General features: G+C 43.4%; 1 long non-coding RNA gene across 1 annotated transcript; it reads left to right on the forward strand.

Moving 5' to 3' along the window:
- The first annotated feature begins 3,108 nt into the window (after nt 1–3,108).
- On the forward strand, nt 3,109–8,064 carry LOC127545715 (uncharacterized). The gene is made up of 4 exons (XR_007949799.1): nt 3,109–3,560; nt 3,699–3,761; nt 7,449–7,495; nt 7,797–8,064. It is a non-coding gene; the product is annotated as an uncharacterized LOC127545715 (long non-coding RNA).
- The last annotated feature ends 356 nt before the right edge of the window (nt 8,065–8,420 follow it).

The following is an 8,420-nucleotide window of genomic DNA, read 5'->3' on the forward strand; positions in this document are numbered from 1 at the left end:
AAAGATGCTGGAAGTACAATTAGAATTATACAGGATTTATCAACAGCTACAATAAAAGACCACAGGATCTAGAATCATATATACTGGCAATCAAAAGAACTAGACCTGTGGCCAAAAATACCATTGCCAGCAAAATGATCCATGATAGTGAATGAAAAAAAGGAGCATTCAAAGAATTTGCATATCTTCAGGACCAAATCCAAACTTAATAGAAAATCTAACATATAAGAGCCAACGTCAAAGATCAATTTCAAGGAACTCAACATGGACAAATTGTTTTTATTTTATTTTTTACATGGAAACGTATGCCATATGTTTAAGATTGGCATCGGCAATTCGGTAGCTCAAAACAAAGATTGGGGCAGAGTTAAGGCAGAAAGAGTAATTATGTTATACAAATGAAGTACAGAGGAAGAATAGACACAGAGGTACTAGAGGGGAGAGGAGGGCTGGTAATTCTGAAAACCCACTCCCATTGGGAAAGGATTAAATAGGCAATACTACATATATACCATGAAGGGTACAGCCCTCTCCAAAATCTATAAAGAAATAATGAAGGAGGCATGGGTGGCGGGGAAAGCAAAGGGTAGGCGAAGACAAGGCAAGTTAAGGAACAGAATTAAAGCAGTGTTAGCAGGAATAAGAAAAATATGTTGGGGGTAGAGGGGGAGGAGTGTGTCTGTATGTATATATCTATATATGTATATGTAAATATAGCCTTGCTTAACTATAGCCTGCTTAGGGGAAGTGGGGAGATGAAAAGAGGAAAAAAAAGAAAAGTAAAAGAAGTACTCAGAGAACAAAAGAATAACCTACAAGGAAGTAAAGAAAAGATGGACACTCTGAATATAATTTTTTCTATTATTTTATATATTTTCTTGAACTGGCAACATTGTTATAATTCTGAATCCTCCCCATGTTTTGCTGAGAATATGACGATGTGTTTTGGATTTGTTTTGTTTTTCTTTCCTTTTTTTTATTAAAATAAAATAAAAAAGAAAATACAATTAAAACATAAATAAAATAGAGGGGGCTGCAAGATCTATGATCTTGCTTAACTTCATTCTCTGTTGTTAAACTGCATGATTTCTTCTCTCTCAACTCTGTGAAGCCTTCAGGATCCTTCCCTGAGCAGGGGTGGCAGTAAGCCAGGACAAAGAGGCCTCCAACTATGGGGAGAGCCAAAAATGGATGTCTACCTTAAGGATGAGGGAAAAGGGGACTGGAAAGGAAAGAGCTGTTGCTTTGTACTCAGGAGGGAAACCAGGGAGAAGTCAAGCACTTCCTCCTCTTCTCCCGAGTGCTCCACTGTCCCCAAACCTTGCCCACCTACCAGGGCAATGTACTGTGCTAGACCCCTTCCTTTCCTCTGGTGGGGGGTGGTAAAGCTCACCTCTTCTGCTTCTGGCTCTTTTTGGGGTTTTTTCCAGGAATTGGGGGGAGGGAGTTTGCTTGAAGGCCTTTACTCCGCAGGGCCCCTAATCCTGGCCATGGCTCCTGTCCCCACTCTCACTTCTTTTCTACCTGGTCTTATCCTGGGCCAGTCCCGTCCCTTTCTGGGCCTCCATTTCCCTCTCTGTAAACCAAGAAGGCTCATTAAGAGCCCTCTAGCTCTAAGTGTGGGATCCTTTGGCCTGCCCTCTCCTCTTTCTGCTCATGTATTACAAAGTTCCTTCATCTGATCGCTCCCTTGCTGCCTCTAAGCTTTAACCCCTATATGGTGAAACTGTTCATCCAGGTCAGGTTTCCAGCACCTGGAGCGCAGCCAGGAGCCTTCTGGCGCGGCTCGGTGCAGTGGGCAGAGCACTGGCTGGGCCTAGACTCAGAGGCCCTGAACCCACTGGGCTTCGACCACTTTGGTCATTACAACCTAAACGTTAAGCTGCGACTATAAGCAATCCTAACCGGATTAATCATTGACTTCAGGCTACGAGGCTGTAACCCTGCTGGAGGCAGGTCGGATGACAAATAATATCCGGAGAGAGAAGAAGCGGAAAACACAAAGAAACCTGTGGTGACGGCCCAACTGCACAGCCGGCGATCACGGACATCAGGCTCCCGGATCAAAAGTCCCAAGTCTCTGAGGAACTCCCAAGCCCATTTAACTCCATGTTCTTAAGACCAATATGGCGGCTAAAAAAGGGTCCTATTCAATCATGTAACCACAGATTCAAAACTGGAAGGGAAAATTAGAGGGAAGCAAGTGGAGCCCAGGCCAAACCAGGAATCCTTCAGTGCTCCAGATTCATGGTCTTGCAGTGTGGGGAGGAGCCCCCGCCCCAGACAGCCCCATTCCACTGTGGGCCCGCTGTGATGACTGCCAAAGTTTTTTCTGATGTTAAGCCTGGGGTTAAAAAGGGTACAATGCCTTCTTTTCAATTCTCTTTTAAAAATGGGTAAGATAAAAATAGTTTGGGCACATAAAGGGATCAGTTTCAGTTACCTGGAAAACTGGCTGAAATGGAGCACACTTCATCACCCAATGATATCAGAAAAATCTGTTGTTCCTTTAATGCCTGAAATAGCAAGGACATCTCTGGTTCCTTCTCCTTCCCACCCCACAAGAGCCCCTGAGACGCATCCTTTATGATGTCATCTCACTGCCCATCTGAGCCTGAAACTTAAGTCTTTACAACCGGTGTGGCCGGCCAACAAAGAGTCTGCCCCGGTCTGTGACACTAACAAGTGGGCTTCAGAATCAGAATTTTCAAGTTGGATTTAAAGTCACCTGGCCCAACCCCCACCCTTCTCCATTTTACAGTGAGGAAACCAGGGCCCTGATGAATTATTGTTATTTGGTCAAAGTTTATTCCCCATTCTGAGTTCTCTTCCTATTCATAACCAATAAACTCCTCCCAGAAGCCACAATGAATTTGCTCTAAAAAGGACAGTATATAAATGCAGAGTTTCTAACTCACTTATAAAGTATTAAAAACGTTTACACAATACCTTTTCCTCAACATCCTCATAGAGTACTGGATGGGAATGTAATATAAAGTAAACAGAGACTCCATGAATTTAAATGATACCCAAAGTCAGCCTCGAACCTGGAGCTCTCGTCTGCCACTATTACCATGTCATCTTCCACAAAGGCCTTTTGGTGTGGACAGCTTAAGAAAACTTAGGGATGACATAAAAATGCCATGAAAATGACTTGGGGAAGATCATTTCTTTATCTGCACTGTCCAATGTAAGGAATGTGATTGGCCAAGCCAGAATTGGAGAATATTTCCCCAACAGACTTTCAGAATTGAGAGGGGCCTGAGAACAGGGGATTCATTACTGCTAGAGATTTAGAACATGAGCTATCAGGAGTGGGAGGGGCCTGAGAACAGGGGATTCATTACTGCTAGAGATTTAGAACATGGGCTATCAGAAGTGAGAGGAACCTGAGAACAGGGGATGTCAGAACCGGGAAGGGGCTGAGAACATGGAAGGTCAGAGCTGAGAGCCTGAGAACAGAGGATGTCAAGGCTGGGAGGGGTTTTAGAGATGGTCTAGTCCCCACCCCCTCCCCCATCTTACTAATGAAATCCAGTGACTTAGTCCATGGGATGGAGGTAAGGGAGAAGGGGGGAAGGTTATGGATGACATGACCTCGGATGTTCTTTCTACTTCTAGTTCAGGTAGCTTCTGAACTACCCTTGTATACTTTCCAGTCCCTGTAAAATCCCATTTGTTTGTTCCCTTCCCATTAGTCTATCATATCTCCAATTCAATCAAATGCAGTCCAGCCGCTCCTGTGAACCCGCCCCCTACAGGTGAGGATAAAATCAGTCTCTTCTCTCAAAGACCTGGCTTGGGACCCAGAACAGGTTAGATGTGGCCCACACCAGTCCATAGGACCCATGACCAAGGCCGCATTCCTCAGAGCCACAGCCCTTTTCCATGTTGTCATTGCTTCTAACCACCCCCCTCTAGCTCAGTTCCAGCATTTCGCCTCCAATACTTTCCTCCTCTAGGAATCACTCTTTCCCTTCAGAAGTTAATGGTGCTCAGGTACTGTTTTCTACAGGAAGCTTTCCCACCCTCCCCAGATGACAGTGTCCTGCTTCCCACTCCCCCGTTATCTTATACCAATGTATATACGCTTTATGGGCAGCTAAGTGACTCAGTAGATAGAGTGAGTTCCATACCTGGAGTCAGGAAGACTCACATTCCTGAGTTCAAATCCAGCCTCAGACACTTATTAGTTGAGAGATCTTGAGCAAGTCATTTGACCCTGTTTGCCTCAGTTTCCCCATCTATAAAATGATCTCAAGGAGATGGCAAACTGCTCCAGTGTCTGTCAAAAAAACCCAAACAGGATGAGAGTCAGATGTGATTGAAATGACCAAATAACAATAAAAATACTAGCCGATATAAAATCACATCTAAACAAAAAGAACCTATTACGTAGCAGGAGTGATAAGACATGTCCACAAAATTTCTTCGACAAAGAGATCTAACTCCGTTTCAATTGATCAATGATAGACAGAAGCAGCTACACCCAAAGAAAGAACACTGGGAAATGAATGTACTGTTTGCATTTTTGTTTTTCTTCCCGGGTTATTTCTACCTTCTGAATCCAATTCTCCCTGTGCAATAAGAGAACTGTTTGGTTCTGCACACATATATTGTATGTAGGATAGACTGTGACATATTTAACATGTATAGGACTGCTTGCCATCTAGGGGAGGGGGTGAAGGGAGGGAGAGGAAAAGTCGGAACAGAAGCGAGTGCAAGGGATAATGTTGTAAAAAAAAATTACCCAGGCATGGGCTCTGTCAATAAAAAAATTATAATTATGAAAAAAAAAAAAAAAAAAAAAAAAGACATGTCCACAAAGGCAATGCGTCTTTACAAACTAGCACATTTAAGGAGTACAAAATGATCCGAGATCAATGAGAGATGAAAGACGCTTCCAATCACTGGCCCTCCCCCATTTTTCCTATTTACTTTCTATTTATTCCTTAATAAAGTCCCATGTGAACGACATTCCACTGTGACTCTCCCCGATCACCCAGCAAACACCGTGTATGAAGCCAACTACCCTCGGTGACTGGGGCTCCCACTCACTAACTAGAGTGAGCTCCCGACAGCCGGAACATATCCTAGTCTGTGGGACTCTCAGCACCTCACGAGGTGAGAGCTGGGCCCCAAACAGCATTTAATAAACACCTGCATGACTCAATGCATTGCAAGCCCCCAAGAGGCCCTCGTCCCCAGAGACAAGGTCTGCCGAGGCCTCGGCTTCTATTCTGACCTGTTACCGAAAAGGTTCTGGAGAAGCCGGCACCCCAAGCACCAAGCTGCAAGCAAGGGGGAGGGAAAAGCAGCTTCTTACAACCTGGTCTTGGAGTCAGAAACCTCAGGTTGTATACCCCACAAGCCTTGTTGTCTGGAACCTCCCTAAGTCTCAGGCTTTTCTGTAAAATGGGGTCAATCTTTGGGGTGTCCCTCTAGAGTTGTTGCCAAAAGACTCAAATAAGCTAAAGTACACAAAACAATTTGCAGTGAGCAGTTATTATATTTATATATTATATATTAGAGCCAATATTCTCTCAACGTCTTCCCCCAGCATAGTATTCCAACTGCCCTTTTCTTAAAGTTCTTTATCCAGCATTACTCGGTATTATGGGAAGGGAATAAGCACTTATTGAACACCCACTATATACCAGATACTATGCCAACTGCTTTTACAAATCCAATCTCACTGTTGGTTTTCTGTGCAGTCTATTAGACAAAACACTCCAGGAGGGTAAGCACCAATCATGTTCTATCTAAACTTTGCATCTTTCCCCGTGTCGGCCATTTAACAGATGTGATCTGGGAAAAATCAGCATCTTTGTCTGTTTTCTCAGATGTGAAATGACCCTTCAAAGACTGGTCATTCACCGCCCTGGGGCTCCCTCCACTTTTATTTGATCATAACAAGAGTCACTGGGATTTGATTAACAAATCACTCTCTTGGAGCCAAGGTTCTGGTGATGGCAATGAGGCTCCGGTCTCTAGATGACCGAGCTCCAAGCCCTTCCATCTCAGGAGGCCCTGGCAGAGCCTATTAACAAGACCACACCTTCTGAGAAGCCAGTGCTTTTCATGGACTTCAGAGGAGAGCGTAATACCGAAAGCTTGGATTTACACAGCGCTCCAGGGTCAGAGGACAGCACCTGAGAGCGCAAGGGTCACATCCGATAAACAAGCAGCGGGCTGGCGTTGGCTCACCCTCGCTCAGGATTAGCACCAAACTCATGATATTGGCAGGACAGCAATCACCCCATTTTACAGATGCTAGCTTTGGAAACTACAATAAGAAATGTTACAAATCTGATGAGCTGGCAAGCCAAGAATGTTGCCTCACACAGGCCATTTTACAAGTGTGTGCTTCTTTGTTCCCTAAAATACTGGCAAGAATTCACATCCTCCCATAGCTACTGTAACAGTGAACGAGCTAAAAGATAACAATGAAAAACAATCAGCAAATTAACGTTCCATAGGGGGAATCTTGGGCAAAGAAACAAAGTCTTGAGAACTCTACGAGAAAGGGTTCAATGAGAACAGGAGCTCTCTGTGGGCAGGACCCCATTTTAACCAGGTGCTTAAAGAATTCAGATTAGAGCTGAGAAGCAAACTCCCAACTCTTACCCTGTGGACTGCCTGCCCGAACCTGGCTCTCTGGTCCAAAGCAGGAAATGAGGTGAAAAGGGGAACTCGAATCCTGACTCATAACCAACCTGTTTAAAGTAACTTCTTGTATGAAAACATGTGGAACAGGGGTTCGTAAATGTCTTATATTGAGGACTCCTCAGAATGTTTTTCAAAGCACAAAATCAAACAAAGAATTATGAAGAAAATCAGTTACACTGAAATATTTAAAAGACCAAGTGAATAGGCCCCAAGTTAAAAAAAAAAAAAAAAAAACCAGATCTAGGGAAAAATTTATAATTTTACTGAGTGCTATTCTGACCAGCCATCAATAAACTGCTGTCCCTCTCCTTTCCATGTTTTTTCCCCCTCCCTCCAGTCAGTAGTTCAAACGCCAAACTAATATGGATTCCTTCCCAAAAAGCTGCCAGCATTTTAAATGAGCCAGAGGCAATGAGCTCAACTTATGGAAGTGTGAGCTCAAGTAGGCTTCGGATTCTTAATGCTGTTGTACTATCAAAGGGAAGTCTAGGCAGATCACAAGTCTTGCAGTACCTGTGGGAAGTACTGATCTGCAAACCCAAAAGGATCCCCATCAGGAGATCCTCCCAAAGACCCTCCCTGGAAGCAAAGATCAGTTACAGGAATTCTACAGTAAATCCTAGAAGGATTAGATGCATTAATTGAGGCCATTTTTTATAAATTTACTATAACTTATCCTATCTATGCAAATTTTCATTCTAAATGAAAATTACAGATAGATATCAATTTACTTTGAAATAAAAAAACCCATCCTATTTTCTATTTTCTTTGCCTTACAGTTAAAAGAATCAACAATGTGCTCTTCAAAGGACATGAGCCCTTCAAGGTATTCTTAAATTCGGGGCCTTCCAGGGCAAAGTTTTCCAGGATATTTAGTTCCCTCCCAATGACTGCTGTGATTCCCAAGATTCCTTCCCAATTTTTTAGGTGAAAAGAAGTCTGCTTCACTTTGCTCTGGATGTGGAGGCTTTCTAAAATGAGATCAAGAGTATAGACCTATGGGTCAGTCAGGAGCAAGTCAATATAGATTTTCACTTCCTGCTACCAGTTGGGGGGGGGAAGGGGGGAGGAGGTATCAGAGTAGAATCCAAGGGCCCTAAGTTCTAAAGGCAAGTCTTTCCTACTAGGGGAGGATAGGACAAAGCCAGAACCAGGATTTCCAGGTTTGCAGAAGCATACTAAGTAAAATAAGCTAAGAACCCCAACCCACTCAGGATCAAGAATGGGAGGGTAAGAAGCCTTCTGTGGGTATCGGAAAAATGTACCCATGTTAAATTTTCACAAAACAAGTCCATGGATAATAAGTTTGTAGGAGGAAGAAGTAAAAAAAAAAAATCAATAATGACTACTTAAACACAAGCAGCCCCTTTGATGGTTACTATTAAAAGCTTGGAAAACCAAAAATAAAGACGTCATCCGCTTTTACTGCATGTCTTTAAGTATGGAACCCGTCTAAAAAAAAGTCAGCGCTCGAGATCCTCCCGCAAATCATCAAAACATGAGAGTTGGGGACAAAAAGCAACACAAAACACAATACAGAGTAATGACTCCAGGATGTTTGTCTTTTAAAGGCCTAATCCCATTCATTTCAGGTTGTTTTCTGAAGTTATCCAAAAAACACTGGCTGCCATGCTCAGTTTGAGCAGCACGCTCAGAGTTAGATGTCCTCAGAGACTCACACGCCATCTCCCCTCCCAGAAAGGGGCTTTATTCCCCAAAGCTTCAAACAACTGGGAGAAGAGCCCCCTTTC

Source organism: Antechinus flavipes, chromosome 1, assembly GCF_016432865.1.
Source record: "Antechinus flavipes isolate AdamAnt ecotype Samford, QLD, Australia chromosome 1, AdamAnt_v2, whole genome shotgun sequence".
Classification (NCBI taxonomy): Eukaryota; Metazoa; Chordata; class Mammalia; order Dasyuromorphia; family Dasyuridae; genus Antechinus; species Antechinus flavipes.